The sequence below is a fragment of the Lygodium microphyllum genome, chromosome 18 (assembly GCF_053477565.2).
Source record: "Lygodium microphyllum isolate KBCC chromosome 18, Lygodium_microphyllum_v1.1.10, whole genome shotgun sequence".
NCBI classification, from domain to species: Eukaryota; Viridiplantae; Streptophyta; class Polypodiopsida; order Schizaeales; family Lygodiaceae; genus Lygodium; species Lygodium microphyllum.
This window is the reverse complement of record NC_141152.1, coordinates 37,224,479-37,241,828: the sequence shown is the minus strand read 5'-3', so window position 1 is coordinate 37,241,828 and position 17,350 is coordinate 37,224,479.

Below are 17,350 nucleotides of genomic sequence, written 5' to 3'. Positions count from 1 at the left end.
CACAGATCATGGGCTGTTTTATGCATATGGGAAACCCCTTAACTTGATGGGGTATACTAATGCTGACTGGGCTGGTTGCACTTATGACAAGAGGTCAACCAGCGGCTATGCATTTGGATTGGGTAGTAGCATGATCAGTTGGCAGAGTAAGAAACAACCTACAATTGCACTATCCAGTACGGAAGCAGAGTATCGTGGTGCGGCCTTAGCGCCCTGTAAAGCTATGTGGTTACAGAAGTTGCTGAATGACTTGGGAGTACACTTGGACATCAAAGTAAGGCTGTACTGTGACAATTTAAGCAGTGTCATGTTAGAAAGCAATCCTATTTTTCATGCAAGATCGAAACAACATTGAGGTTCACTACCATTTCATCAGAGAAATGGTTTTAGCAAATCAAATTGACTTGGAGCATGTGAAGACTGAAGACCAGGTAGCAAACATCTTTACCAAATCACTTGGTAAAGATAAGTTCATTCACTTTAGACAGCTACTTGGAGTGATGCAGATGATTTGAATTGTGTTTTGAGCTTGAGACGGAGTGTTAGAAGTTAAGTTCACTTCAGTTCGTCTTTATGAGTGACCGACATCTGTGACAGCTAGTGTGTGTGTACAGCTGTCTCCATGTGACTACATTGAATAAGTCGGGTATGTGTTAGTCAGTGACCTGACTAGAGTTAGTCAGTTAGGTCTACACCTAGTCTAGTTTACTTTTACATTGTATTGTGTGCTTCTCAGTTAGTTCTTGAATAATGAAGAAAACACAATGAGAGCCTGAAGGCTCATGGATATGGAGTATTCCCTGTCTCTCTCTCCCATCTTTGAACAAAAAATCCTAAAAGCAATTGATTATTGCCATGTGGAGGCCTTGGTAGGTTCATAAGGACAAGTCACAGACCCGAGGCCAATGCCTTGTCTTTCTAGGGGTAGCAGCTAGCCAAAAGAAAAGAAAAAGAGGAAGGTTAGAGCGAAAATAAAAGTGAGCAGAAAAGAAAAGGATTAAGTGTCGCCTCGTGAGAGCTTGGTAGGTTCTTGGGTATTGAGACGACAGGACCTGAGGCCGATGCCATGTTCTCCTTGGATCACTCTATGCTCAGTTCCCTCCTTTTTACACACCCAAGTATGAAACCTTTAAAGAAAATATGCTATAAGAAGAAACTATGATGACTAGGCTATAGGAGTCCTCGCCTAGTAGGAGGTCTTGATCTAGTTGTCCTAAGTTAGATAGGTAGTTCAGACCACCACTAGGATGACCTCTTTGATGGACTTTTAGCGAGACTGTGTTATAGTAGCTGGTTAGTGACTCGCTCTGGATTTTTGTCAAATTACACTGGGCCTATCCCTTGTAGATTTTCATGTCTTGAAAGAGAGACAAAGAATGAGAGAGGGAGAAGAGAGAGAAAAAGAGAGAAAAAACATTAAACTTGATAGGGAAAGAGAGAAAGAGAGGGAGAGGGTGAGTGAGGGAGCATATACGAGAGAGGGAGAGAAAGAGAAAAAAGGAAATGAGAGAGGGAGAGGAGAGAGAAAAAGAGAGAAAAAACCCATATACCTAATAGAGAAAGAGAGAAAGAGAGGGAGAGGGTGAGGGAGGGAGAGGAAACGAGAGAGAAAGAGAGAGAGAGAGAGAGAAAGAGAGAAAAGGAAATGAGAGAGGGAGAGGAGAGGAGAGAGAAAAAGAGAGAAAAAACATTAAACCTAATAGGGAAAGAGAGAAAGAGAGGGAGAGGGTGAGGTAGGGAGAGAAAATGAGAGAGGGAGAGGAAGAGAGAAAAGGAAATGAGAGAGGGAGAGGAGAGAGAAAATACACTAAACATAATAGGGAAAGAGAGAAAGAGAGGGAGAGGATGAGGGAGGGAGAGGAAATGAGAGAGGGAGAGAAAGAGAGAAAAGGAAATGAGAGAGGGAGAGGAGAGAAAAAAAATGAGAGAGGGAGAGAAGAGAGAGAAAAAGAGAGAAAAAACATTAAACCTGATAGGGAAAGGGAGAAAGAGAGGGAGAGGGCGAGGGAGGGAGAGGAAGAGAGAAAAGGAAATTAATTATTGTTGTTTGTAGTAGTAGTAGTAGTAGTAGTTTTTTTTTTCTTTTCTTGTTTATTGTTATTTAGTTTTCTTGTTTTTTTTGTAGTAGTAGTAGTTTTTTCTTCTTTTCTTGTTTATTATTGTAGTAGTAGTAGTAGTAGTAGTTTTTTTTTTTTCTTCTTCCTTTCTTGTTTATTATAGTGGTCGTAGTTGTGGTAGTGGTAGTGGTAGTGGTAGTGGTAGTGGTAGATGTGGTGGTCGTAGTCGTGGTCGTAGTCCTGGTAGTGGTAGTGGTAGTGGTAGTCATGGTCGTGGTCGTGGCCATGGTCGTCATAGTCGTGGTCGTGGTTGTGGTCGTGGTCGTCGTAGTCGTGATTGTGGTCATGGTCGTGGTCATGGTTGTGGTCGTGGTCATCATCGTCGTAGTCGTAGTCGTAGTCGTAGTCGTAGTCGTAGTCATAGTCGTAGTCGTGGTCGCGGTCGTGGTCATGGTCATGGTCGTGGTCATCATAGTCGTAGTCGTGGTCGTGGTTATGGTCATAGTCGTGGTCGTGGTCATGGTAGTCGTGGTCATGGTCGTGATCATTAGTCGTGGTCGTGGTCATGGTCATTAGTCGTGGTCGTGGTAGTCATTAGTCATGGTCATGGTCATGGTCGTGGTCATGGTCATGGTCGTAGTAGTCATAGCCGTGGTCATCGTAGTCATAGCCGTAGTCGTGGCCGTGGTCATGGTTGTGGTCATAGTCGTAGTCGTGGTCGTGGTCGTGGTCGTGATCGTGGTCATGGTCATGGTCATGGTCGTGGTCGTGGTCGTGGTCGTGGTCGTGGTCGTGGTCGTACTCATAGTCATGGTCGTGGTCGTGATCGTGGTCGTGGTCATAGTTGTAGTTGTGGTCGTGGTCATCGTAGTCGTAGCCGTGGTCGTGGCCGTGGTCATGGTCGTGGTCGTAGTCATAGTCGTGGTCATGGTCGTGGTCATGGTCGTGGTCGTGGTGGTAGTCATAGTCGTAGTTGTAGTCATAGTCATGGTCGTGGTGGTAGTCATAGTCGTAGTCGTAGTCATAGTCACAGTCATGGTCATGGTCATGGTCATCGTAGTCATAGTCATAGTCATGGTCATGGTCGTGGTCGTGGTCGTGGTTGTGATTATGGTCGTGGGCATGATCGTGGTCATGGTTGTAGTCATAGTCGTAGTCGTGGTCGTGGTCTTCATCATAGTCGTAGCCATGATCGTTAAAGAAAATGAGAGAGGGGGAGGAAGAGAAGAAAGAAGAAGGAATGAAAGAGAGAGAATAAACATACATCATAATAAAGAAAGAGAAAAAGAGAGAGAGATGGAAGGAGAGGAGATAATGAATGGATAAAAAACAAAGAGAGAGTGGTGGCGAGGTCCAGTGCAATACCATGAGATGGGAAACACTCAGCGACATATATATGTTAATCTGTGGGGTGGATGGGTGGAGACTTTACATACGTTAATTTTTATTGAGTTACAACAAAAGAAAACCCTTCTCAAACAATTTAAGAAAGAAAAAAAGAATGATAACAAAAGCAAATGGTTTGTCGTAATATAGACAAAATGGAAAACAATGAAGGTCTTGTTGTTCAAGATCACGAGGCGTATCTTAATCAGCGTGTCCCATGTCCTTGCTCTCAATGCAAGTTGGCAATTGGACGAAAACGTTGATTGTCTATAGAACACGTACGACGCTTAGGTGAGTTTCAATCTGAGATCATTGATTAGGCGATCTTGGATTTTAAGCAAATGGTAAGAAAAGTTAATATCAGTCATGCATTGTACTCACAAGCTAATTGAATACCATATACAAGAAGATTGGGTGTGGCTGGCAAATTTTCTATCCAGAGAGGTGGGATCTCGTCCCAAAGAGGAGTGCACCCTTTGTGGCCAATTAGAAGAGTTCATGGGTGTGCGATGGATAGAGTGCCCGAGCCAACAATCCACCACTTGGAAGGTACTACCCAATCTATACCGTCAATACCAGAGGAGACAGGCAGCCTTCCAGACCTACCTACAATCTTGGAGCCTGAGATGGAGTCAATGATCGATGCATTGATTCCCATGGATGTCGAGACTTCTGATCCACTTAGAGAGGAAGCATCCATACCATTATATGATGGGTGCCAAGTATCTCGCCTGAAGACACTGCTTGCACTCCTAAGTGTGCAAGCAAAATACGGGTGGAGCGATGCGAGTGTCACCGAGTTGTTTAGGTACCTTGTATGTACGATTCGCTGATTTCTTTTCGACACTATTGTTAAAAACATTTGTGCTTTTTTAAGGTGTTTTATAAATTTTTTTAGGTTACTGAAATATCATATGTTACCACCTGCAAATACCATGTCTGAGTCTCATGATGATGCATGACATGTTTTACGAATGCTTGACATGGACTACAACAGCATCCATGCATGTATCAACAATTGCATACTATTTCGAGGAGAATACGAGACTATGGAGACATGTCCAAAGTGTGGTGCTCACAGGTATCGACAGGACTTGTAAGGGAAAACCATCCCTCAAAAAGTTCTTAGACACTTTCCACTTATCCCGTACATAAACCACATGTTTCTACGTCCGGCATGGCAAGCTTGACAATGCGGCATGCGCAGAATAGGTCCACAGATAGAGTTCAACGAATATCAGCGGATTCACGTGCATGGAGCCACATTGACTCTACCTTCCCAGGCTTTGCCCGAGAGCCAAGGAATCTTCAGCTCGGTCTTGCAATGATGGCGTGAACCCCTTCGGTCTGCACTTAACTTCTTACAGTGTGTGGCCTATAGTCCTTGTCAACTACAATATCCCTCCATGGATTTCTACGAAGAAATGACATCTCATCCTTAGCTTACTCGTCCCCGGCCGCTACAAAGTCAAAAATATGGACGTGTATCTTCGTCCATTAGTCGATGAGCTTAAGATTTTGTGGGAGGAGGGGGTCACTGTGCAAGATATGAGCAAGCGCGATGGTCGATGGTTCGCCAATATTCGAGCCATTCTCATGTGGACGATGCATGACTTTGTGGGATTCGGAGAGTGCTCAAGTAAATAGGCTTCCGTTCTCATTGGTAATATCTATATTTTATCTCGTTCAAGTTTGTATTCACTGGATAGAAGTGTTGGAACAGGTTTGGTTACCTCGGGTTATCATGCATGTCCATTGTGCGGGCCACAGTTAGACTCCCAAAGGTCAAGAACCATGAAGAAGATGGTATATCAAGGACACACTCCAGAGGGTCACGAACTCAGGGAAGGTTTTCTTAGACGACCTCTAACACATATGAATGCCGCAAGCTGGTACGAGCTAAAAATGGTCCACGTATGAAGAAGATGGTATATCAAGGACACAATGCCGTAAGCTGGTACGAGCTGAAAATGATCCATGCAGAGTCACATCCAAACGGAATGTGATGGTTCTCAGTTTTCTATGAGTTGCTATATTAGACCCACTTACAAATCAACCACTTGTTGGATCCCATATATATTTTCAAGAATGTGGATAGCTTACTATGGGACCACATCACAGGAAAGAGAGACACTATAGGGACACGAGTGGATTTAAAGGAGGTAGGCAAGATGGAGGCGCTTTGGCCACAGTCGAGTGCTGATGGTCCCGTGCAGCTACCTCGTGCTCCTTGGGTTTTGTCCACTAAAGTAGAGCTCATTGTGAAGCAAATAGTCAAGTTTATCCACACTCCAATGAGTATGATGCGTTCTCTCAGGTCTGAATTCTCTAAAGATGACCAATTATCAGGGCTAAAATCCCATGATTGGTATAAGATATGTCAGGTTTGTACTACGAATGGATTGTAATTGGCGTGCACATTTTGCTATTTGGAGTGTAGCCATTTTTCATAATCCTTTCTCATTTGTGGTAGTTTGTACTACCGATCGCGATCACAGGATGCCTTACTCCAGAAATACGTGGGGCCATTTACAGGTTGTCAGCTTTGGTGCAATGGATCTCACAAAAGGAGATTAAGACGTCCTCTATTGAATCTGTGAGGTGGGGAGCAGTGGAGATGGTCTGTCTCTTTGAGAAATACTTGCCTACCAATATGCTCATGATACAAATCCAACTTCTTGTGCATCTTGTAGATGAAGTAGAGATTGCTGGACTTGTCCATACGTAATGGATGTTCTTCTTGGAGCACTTCATGAAAACCCTAAAAGGCTTTGTGTGACAATAAGCTCGGCTAGAAGGTAGCATGGCTGAAGGTTGGTTGGTGTCTGAGGCGCTAGTGTATATTTCACAATGGCTACCAACGGTGGATCCAAACAACAAAATGCTATGGTCGTTGAAGGATGATGATAGACTGATCGAAGATGTGGTGGTTGGAAATGGGGTAGAAAAAAGAATGGATGCTGCAATGGAGGAGAAACTGAATCACTTTTGTATGTTGCACCATGCCTCTATGGAGACGTGGCTCGCCAGGTACCAGATCACCAGGCAAGATCGAGAGAAAGCGCGATCTGAATTTCGATGTAGTACACGCCATCGATCAATTCGATATCCCAAGGGCATGGAGGAGATGCCGCAGTTCATGTCAACGAGATGGTTGCATGGAGCTTTGACCGCAGTGTCTCACGAAGGGGCGGAGGTCTCAATGGAGGAGTGGGAATTCTCGAGGGGATGTAGTCCAAAGGTGGTTACGTATTTAGGATTTTTCGTATCTATATTTTATATGCGACAACTAATTTGAGTGTTTCAAAGTACAGTACAAAATATATAGTGCAGCGTGGTCACGTGGACAGCATTTTCATGAGGAGCATATTGACAAAATATGCTCCACAATGGACTATGATATCATGGCAAGGTTCGAGTAGGAGAGCCGACGACGAGCAATGGATCCAAACACGGTTATAGATGAGATGGAGTATTTTGGAAACTTGCAAAGTATTGTTACGGTGGATTACCGTAGCTCCTCCATGATACTATTCGATGTGCAGTGGTTCAAAGTGGTACTTGAAGGAGCTGGAGCAATAGTTCGACGAGGTCCATCTGGATTTCTTGAAATAGATTCCGAAAAAAAATGGACGAATTTGCGCGACACCTTTGTGTTGCCGGCCCATTGTGAACAGGTGCATGAACTCATTTGTTTGTTAATTGTATTATGACATGGTACATGTCACAATAGTTTAATCTCTCTTGTACGTGTTTGTGAACATGTAATCTTCTATCCAAACCCCCGACAACCTCGATGGTGGTATATTATGCCTTCAGCTCCCCAAAGAGCAATAGTATATGATCAAAGCGATGTTTCAAGCATAGATGATGACAATATGCAAATGGAGGGGTTGATATTGCAAGGGGTGGAGGCCACCAAAAGCTTGGAGCATGTAGAGGAGCCAACATCGACTAACAATGATGGAAATATAAGAGTCCAAGAATTCTTTGAGAACAAGGTGGACTCATCCTTTTGTGGTGATGTCTCTATCGACCTTTCAGTGCATGCGGAGTTTTGTCAGGAGATTGACATGGGACCATAGGATACTTCATACTTGGAGTATCCAATTACTCAATTCGTTGACTAATCGCTTATAAGGGTACATAAGATATGCATTTTAAGTGAGATCATTTTTTTAGGATTTATATTACCGTGTTTTGTATAATTTAAATTGATTATGCTAACATCATTTTTTATTTGTGCAGGTGACTTGTTCAGGATGAGTCGAGGAATGAGCGATGAGGAGTTGCAGAATATCTTCATGCGCATGTCTCCAGATCAGATGGCGAGATTCAGAGACATGGCAGACTAGGAGCTTTCTCGGACATCGTCAGGCCGCCCTACTAGATCTACTTCGGCGAGATTAGATACATCAGCTTTGAGCAGATGAGGTCGATGCTCCAGACTTGGGCTAAAGGGAGGGAGTGCTTCAGGGTTAGGGGGATGCTGTAGAGATACAGAAGCAGTTAGCCCGCGGGCATGGGATACAGGTGCGACTCCTCGCTCTCATGGCAATTCCAAGGAGCATGGCTCAGGTGGTTACTGTGGAGGTACGAACGTGATGTCTCCATCTCATCGTTCTGTTGGAGTTGTATCACCTCCAAGATTTGTCATACCTGTGGGGACGCCTACTCTAGTTACTCCGGCTTTTGCTCACAACCGTCTGCAGAGTGGCACCCCTATGGGTGCTACACCGATAGATACTACCCCAGTCAGTATACTGAATGTACACGGGTCTCTTGGATATGCCCAGGATCATGGACGTAGGTGGGAGAGGACCCATCTTAGGCATACCCCAGAGGGATATGCCTATCTTGTCGATGATAGGTCAGGAGCCATCATCATGAATGATGAGGGGAGGAGGGTGATGGCTTGCATGAGAGAGTTGTGCCAATAAGTTTTTCAGCACAACGTCTTAGATCATTGGAAAAACATACCGGAGGGGAGCAAGGACTACATAGTAGCATCCTTGCATGAGGAGTTTCCGGTTCCAGCCACAGCAGATAGATTCTCTACGGGTTGGATGATGGACTACATGCATGCATATATGTCACACAGACGATTGGACGCACGCAAGGCACTCAAGAGTGGGGCTGCAAAGCCCGAGTGGCTAGAGACGGATGACTGGCGTCGACTGAGGAAGGAGGCTACAAATTCTCCAGGATGTTGGAGTCAGCAGTGCGAGGCGGCGAGGACACGACTAGAGGCTAGAGTGGTCCATCATCTTGGGAGTGGCGGCCACGGGACATATCTCAAGGACTTTGTAAGTTTTTCTTTTGTTTTGCTTGCTTATTTTTTTGCAATGTCCTCTGTACTAACAATCATATTTCTAACAGTTAGTATTTTGTTTTTCTTTGTAGCACTCCATTACAAATCGCGATCCAATTGGCCTTGAGACTCGATATGCAGAGAGACATGGTCTCACTACATTGATCGACCGATTGTATAGATGCAACAGCCCTGTAAGTCATTCGTCTTTCTTGTTCGTAATTACCATGTTTAATTAGAATGCATTATTGTATGGTGGATTGATGTGTAGTTGTTTCTTTTTTTGCAGAGCCCGTTCGATGCTCCTTTGTGGTGGGATGAGTTTTTGGATGGCGAGGATATGTAGCTCGCCCTTGGATCCCTGGAGCTCACACACCCTTCTTTTTTGGTCGTCTGATCTGTGTAGACATTTTCTATGTAGTAGTGATATCTTGTCATGATTGTACCAGTCGCTTTCATTATGAGATCATGTATTTATTTCATATATCAGTGTTATGATTTAAGTACACTTTGTTTTTGTTTACACGAGTATTGTACCACAGTGCAGAAACTATTTTGTATGGCCCAAATAAAGCACACAGTGCTATATGTGGTAGGGCAACTTGCTGCCCTGCCACAATTTTTTTAACCCTATTACCGTCGCTATTAGCGTCATCAATTTACCTGCATGCGTCATTATTTGTGCTGTTATTAGCGTCGTAGAGCGTCGTTATCAGCGTCGCTATTTGCGTCGGTATCAACGTCGCATTTGATACCGACGCAAATAGCGACACTGATATCGACTGTTCTATGGCATTGCCAATAATGATGCTTTTTGTGATGACGAGGGAAAATTTTTTTATTTACATTTTCGTCGCTTTTAATGTCAATATAAGGCCTATATCTTGTAGTCCAGCCTGACGGGGATGTTGAATCTGAGCTCATTTGCCCCTCCAAAAGTAAAAAATCCACTTCGGTTGTAGTGTGAACACAAAGAGATGAACGAGATATTTTAAACATTAAAAACCTTAACCTTGATTAAGAGGAAGAAAACCAAAAAACTCATTCTGAGGAGGGAGGGGTCGCAAATTTTTTTTTCGCCCCATTTTTCTTGAGAATCATGCCTCTCCAATACTAGGGTTAATCAAGAATTGACTGCACATTCCTGATCTACTCTCTGAGGGCTTCGTTGTGGCACACTAATTTTCATGGAGGAAATCAAAATTTTGATTTTTTGTTTTTCTCTCTCCTGTCTCCTCTTTTGCAGCTTGTTCACATGCGTGATTCTATGAGAGAAGGGGATGGGGTTGGATGGATGTTTTTGATAGAATAATGGTACTGGAGCGGAGGAGATCGTAGATTGGGCTGTGACAGAGCATCAATGGCCATAAATGAGCATCAGTGGCCTCCCAACCATTGAATATGCACCTCCAAAACTGGGTTTTTATGCGTAAGCACTCATTTTATTCATTTCATGAAATATGTTTGGTTGATGAAATTATTTGTAAATGGATTCCTTTAATTGAAAATGCTAAACTTTATCAAAAATCTTGAAGAAAACCAAAAAATTGAGTCATTTAATAATTTTTTAAAAAATAAGCAAAACCCGCAATTAAGTGGTTCTCATGAAAATGATAATTTTGGGGGGGTTTTATTTTGTGATTTTGGGGTTCACATGGAGTAGAAATGAATATAAATTCAATTCTCATGAACTGTGATCAGTCCCAACCCATAAATCAGTAATATCAAATTTTTTATTGAAATAAATAAAGATAAATAGCGAAAAAATAGAAAAAATAGGATTTTTACATCTAAAATTAAGGACAAATATGCTTTATGTGCGTGAATGTATTGCAAGGCTAGAGCATGAGGAGATAAGCCTCTATTCAGCCTTTTTTCTATGTTAAAGTATGGCTTTTATCGATTTTTACATGAAAAACTACAAAAAATGAACCCTACACCTATCCAACGAATGAAAAACTTAAACGGTAGGGGAAAAGAGGGGTTTTGGTGCTGATTAGTTGCTAAAAACATTGGAAATTATGATCTATTTGTTTGTGCATACCATATAGGACATTTATAAATTAAGTTAAAAGGGGATTCAGTCATCGGAGAAGGCTTGCGGCTAACCCTTAGGAACGAAGCATGACGTGTAAACTGAAATCATGGAAATACATGTTTGTTGCACCACACAATGCTGATTTATAAATCATAAATTGTTTGAGGTGTGTCATTCACAATTTCATTGTGCATATCATATGGTAATTCTTGGATGCATTGCAATTGGTTTCTGATATACATGATCCATGCTGAGTTGTGAGACACCTAAGCTGTAGGTTTAGGTGTTGGGTTCCTTTGGGATATTGTCAAGTGAGAAAATTTCTATCTCCTGAATCATTTGAAATAAGAGTGGAGCTTGTTATGTTTGTGTTATTTATGTTAGTTGTGCATCGAGGGGCCACAACATTCAACTGGAGGGGTGCCTCCTTTATGTTTGTATCACATTGGTGTACTACACCAAGATGTGTGGGATCTCCCTCTAAGGAGTAAGGAAGGGCAATCGTTGGATACATTCCACTACAAATGCAATATCTACATTGGCAATTAGGGTAGTGTGTACCTTGGATGCTCCTGGCCGTGAGGCCATGTGGGGTTGTGTTGTGGGTGTTAGAGAGGTCCACCGGCTAGTTCTTATAGCAAGTGTCGGCCCATTTTAGTTCTCGACAATGTGATATGGCATTCATCACATAAATAGCTGTTTAGATAAGGCTTGGCTCCATTTCTTCTAAGGGACACATTGCCAATTCACCATTCATACCATGGCACTCACAAATGTTCTCATTTATCTCGTCAAATGAAACTCTCTTTGATGAATTTGCATTCATCATGAGATCTCTAATAACATCACAGAGATGTTTAACCAGTGTTAAGGATGAAGAGATAGCTTTAGTTACATCAAAGTAATCAGATGCATCCTCATAGAAGTAGCAAAGCTCTCGCAGTATCCAACCAACAGCATGTGGGCTATAGAAACTCTTCATTGTGGTATCTTGTAGTTCAGAGGCTAACCATTTTCTTCGTGCATGGTTTACTTTGCATTCTTCTAGTTTTTTTGCATACACTTTGTCATCATCAATATGCTCTCGATGTGGCTTAGAAAATGTATTTCTTCTCTCTGAGAAATCCAAAGCACTGCCCCAATCTATAATCCCCACATGACAAACATTGCCAACAAAATCTAACACAATATTACCAGGATGTTGTGTAACCATCTTGCTTTGTGCAAATGACACATTTCCAAGGTTAATGCATGCATAATGGACAAGATGCAATTACAAAATATATTTATTTGCACTATCTCATCACTTCTCAACTGAGGATCTTCATCACACCTTCTTTTGAATGTGCCCCAAGTATGGAACAATCTTGTGAATCGCCCATGAGATGAAGGAAGTTGGGCCATGAAACTTAAAAGATCTTCACCATTAAAAAATGGCATGATGGTCCAAAAGGCTCTTCTGTAGTGGGCTGCAATCACCCGTACTAGTACTAGATGTCTGATTTGCATCACTATCTCTCTTCGTTGCTCTGATTGCCTTGTGTAGTCTTTTCCTCTATAGCATTTTCTTGCATAAATCTTATCGCAGTCAAATCAAATCTAGCTACTCCTACAACCTTCACTTTGAAGACAATGACATAAGCACCACTTCCTAATTGTTCTCATGGAATTATCTCATCTGTAGAGTACACATGAGACATACGTGCATAATTTCCTTGAAGGACCTGCACTTTGCATCCTGCCATTGGAGCAGTAGAATTCTATCCAAGAGCAACATATGGCAACCGCATTCTCTTATCCCATGATATTGACTTCGTGATACTCTTGTCAGATTTACATTCTGTAACTCTTACTTCTGCATATAATGCATCCCATTCTTGAATTTCATCGACATAAAAATCGTGTTGGAAGATGGGGTCACTAGCTTTCCAACTTACTATCATATTGCCAATCATGCTGGAGATCCATCTGACAATAGCATCTAGATTCATACTTTCAAATGAATATGCAATCCCTATATGTTATACATATTATTTTATTTGTGATATCACTTTACATCTTAGTATGCCTCTTTTTCCAATGTTCCAACATGCATGTCTCATCTCCTCCTCTTTCATAGAGCATATTTCCTTGAGTAGCTCGCACCTACATCTTTCCTATCCAATTTATGGATTTTGCATTGGGCATTTTCTTTTCCCTTAGTATCCATGTACCCAACAAGTTGAAACAATAGAACATATCAATAAAATTGGTCCCTTCAATCTCTCTCTATATCTCTCTCCTACATAGCTCACAAATATGGTGGTGTTCAAGTTGGATATACATATCTAGTCAAGGTTAGTGAGTAAGATGGGCCACCATCCACATTGGCATTTTCCTTGGCATACCATGTTAGTTCGGTGGCTTCTCAAGTAGTTAGAAAAATAGAGTTGAACAATTATTATCCCTAGATTTGAGTCCTAGAAACCATCATAGTATCACTCCGGGATCAATGCTAGAATGTTGTTTTTAAGAGAGCTACAAAGTCTATTGGAATCTTTAGGTTAGTCCTTATGGATCAAGCTAAATGTTTTGCCTATGAGGTAGACCCACAAGCTACTTGTTTGGCTAAGTGAGTGTATAACCATGGAATCTAGATGGCTCTTCTTGAAATAGAGATCTAAAAAACATTACCTCTCTAGAGCTCACTAGGATAGGTAACGTCTCAATATATGATTACCTTTCACATACTAGTCTTTTCCTAGGGTGCTTAACTATATGTAAATATTTACTATCATTATATTCAAGGCCTAGTACATGAGAGAGAGAGAGAGGAGTTCAACCACTATCTCAGATTGAGATAAAACATTGTGTGTGGAGAGAGTGTTAAGTTGCAAAAATAACTCCCCAAGGATTTCTCACTTGTTTTGACCCCCATTTTGCTCTCACAAGATTTTTGTGGGGTAGTTTTGCAAGTTTTATAAAATTTGAGACATCAAGTTTAAAAATTGTGTAAGTTTTGTAGATTTTTGGGTGTATTAGACCAGAAAATTATAGTTTTGTGTTGTATTATGTTATAGAATATGTGAGAACATTATAGCTCAAACTTTAGAGAATGAGGTGATTTTTGTCTAAATTTAAAAATATTATATTCAATTTGATAAATACATTCAATGAGACTCATAAAAAAATAGAACACCACTTAAGTCAAGCATACCTACACTAATTATGGTGTCCCTTTAGTGCCAAGCTATGAGGACATGGGACTTAGACACCATGCTTAGTGTGGATATAGGTTGAGATAAGCCGGAGGCTTAAATATCGAATTCGATGTTAGATATGATCAATGCCCCACCCTCATTAGGTGCCACCAATGATCCATAGTGCTCAAATTTGTAAGGCCCCCATTATAAGGAGAAGCCAAATGTGAGCCCAGACATTGGTTGAGTCCTGACTTGTATATCAAATGAGGTCTATGTGACCGGACGGCAAAAAGGTGACCGTTGTGGGTCTAATCTTTGGGTTAGATGGAGTGGTAAAGTAGGTAGCAACTCGAGGCGCATTGCATCGAGTTGCGGGGTAAGGGAGTTAAAAGGGGCCCCTATTGTGGGGTCCGGGGGCCACGGAAGCTGCCCCTGGCTGGGGGGTCCCAGGGGGCTAGCAGCACCCCTGGCAGGGGTCCTGGGGCAGTGCCCCCGACCCGATGGTAAAGGGAATATTCCTTGGAATATTCCCTGGCCGACTAGTGGAGGCTCATATGGTAGGTCGGTCAGGCCGACCTAACAGCCTTCGCGGGCTATCAAAGCTAAACCCCTTCACAGCCATCGATTATTCATCTTTCACCCAGTCAGAGTTGTTGTTCCAACTAGCCTTAAGCTCTTCACCTATCTTTTGTCTAGATTGCCATCTAAGCTTCACACAGTGGAAGCGCACGGGTGGACAGAGCCATCTTTGTATCAGTTGTTTGGAGCTAAAGAATTTATTGATTCTCCTCTTATCTGTTGTGTACTCTCTATCTCTTTCTCAGATTCTGTTCGCTGCGGCCTGTAATATTTTACATGGTATCAGAGCCCAGGGGGCTCTAGAGATCGGAGAGTGTGCAAGAGGCAAAGGCTTCAACAGCAAAGAGAAACTATGTCGACTTCCGAAAGCAGTTCTGGTGCATCAGGAAGCAGTGTAGGAGGTGGTGCTGCTGTACCGGCTATTCAAACACTGAGGATTCGTCCACCAACCTTTAGCAAATGCAAGTTAGATGGTACAAACTACACCTTGTGGAAGTTCAAAATTACAACTATCCTTGATTCTTATGAGCTTCTGGAGAGACTGTGCTGGGGACTGACGCAGAACCACAGCCTACCCCCGACCCCTCAAATCCTAGTGTGATGATTCCTCCGAATGCAGACCTTCTACGAGCTTGGAAACAAAGGAATGCAGATGCATTGTGTGCCTTAGTTACAAGCTGTTCTAACAGTGTTCTGACTTTGATTCAGCATACAACCAAAGCGTCAGAGGCTTGGAATGTACTAAGGAGTCAGTATGAAACACGAAACCAAACAAGGATTCAAAACTTGGAGAATCAACTAGCAGCGGAGAAGTTTGTTGAAGGAGAGATGGTTGAAGCATTCATCACTCGGATTAAGAATCTGTGCGACCAGATGGCTGGCGCTAGGATACAAAAGACTAGCGAAGAGCTAGCTCGGAGGTGTCTTCGGATTTGTCCACAAAATTTTGATGGACTAGTAACTGCCCTTAATACTCAGGTGAGACCTCAAGCTTTGACTTTTGAGGAGTTTTGTGCATTATTAATGGAGGAGGAGTTGAGGCTGAAAGCCCGAGAAGGAAGCAACAATGGAGATGCTGCATTCTCTGCCAATGCAAAAGGCAAAGGTGGTTCCTCCACCAAAAATGATAGTGACAAAAAGAAGAAGGGCGGCAAGAAGAAGTTTCAAGGAGAGTGCTTCTACTGCAAGAAGAAAGGACATGCAATTGTAGATTGTCGTGTCAAGAAGGCAGATGAAAAGAATGGCACCCTTAAAAGTAAAGGGAAAGAGACAGCCAATACGGCTGAAGCAGAGTTGGAATTATTCATGGCAACCATTGAGGAAGTGTGCTCCTCGGCGCAAGAAGAATCTACCACTGACTCATGGGTGTTGGATAGTGGGGCCTCCCATCACATGACCAACAAGAAAGGTCTATACAGTTCTATGCAGCCTCTACAAGAATCCATCATTGTGACGGTTGGAAAAGATGCTAAATGCCCTGCTACGGGCACAGGTACTATTTCTTTTGTTGCTGCAAATGGTGAAGTCAAAAAGCTTTCAAATGTATTGTATGTTTTCGAAATCAGGAGAAATCTGTTATCAGTTGTTGCCATAACTGATCTTGGTCATGAAGTGAGGTTCAAGAAGACAGGTGCAGAAATTCTTGATAGTGCTGGCACAATTGTTGGCAAAGGAGAAAGAATGAACAACTTGTATGAGCTAAGTGCTCTTACAGCCACCGCTGGAGTGGGCACAAGTAAGCTTTGGCATGAAAGGTTTGGACACATCGGATTTACAGTGTTGAAGGAGATGCAAAAGCAAGGTATGGTTGCTCACCTACCTACAATAACTGAATTGAAGGAACCATGTGAAGCTTGTATGATGGGCAAGCAACAGAGAAAGGCATTTCCACAAGAAAGCAAGAATAGAGCACAAGCTCCTCTAGAGTTGGTGCATGCTGACTTGTGTGGTAAGATGCCTACACAGGCCTTGGGGGGATCTTCTTATTTTATGTTGATTGTCGACGACTACAGTAGGAAGATGTGGGTGTACTTCCTTCGTGATAAGGCTCAAGCTTTTGGTAAGTTTAAAGAATGGCTAAAACTTGTTGAGAATGAAACAGGGAAAAGTGTGAAGAAATTTAGAACAGATGGTGGTGGTGAGTTCAACTCAAAGGAGTTTTGATGGGACCTGAAATGGGCCGGCACTGGCTATAGCACTAGCCGGACCTCATGCTCATGACACACAAACACCCTCACGGCCTCGCAGACCAGGAGCGTCGATCGAAGGCTGAAGGACAAACTGCCCTAAAGCTTAATTCATGCGTTTATAGTTCATAGTCCAACATTTCCCTAAAACTCCTCAGAGGGAGATCCTAAAGTACTTAGGCATAACGCCTCGATTACACACATATAGGAGGCACTCCACCGACTAATAGTTGGAGCCCCACTGCAGCTCTCCTACATCTCAGGGATTGGCCCTTTGATGCGCTGCTAAACATATAACACGAACGAGCACAAACTCCTCTCTTTTATATTTCTCGTATTTCCAGGAGATATACCATGCTTCCTCACTTCAAAGTCCCTTAGGAAACCGACCCTCTACCCTACGGCAAGGGATAACCTCACACTCTCAATCGTGGGTCAAAGTCCTAAGAAAACAATTGCTATGCAGTCCAGGATATTTTCCTTTGATACCATGAACCATGCATAGTGCATAATGTGAATGGTTTAGTGCACAAACAATAGAAAATCGGCATTATGCATCGTGCGAAACCAATCTTTTTATGATTTCCATGCTAACGTTTATGTATTGAAAC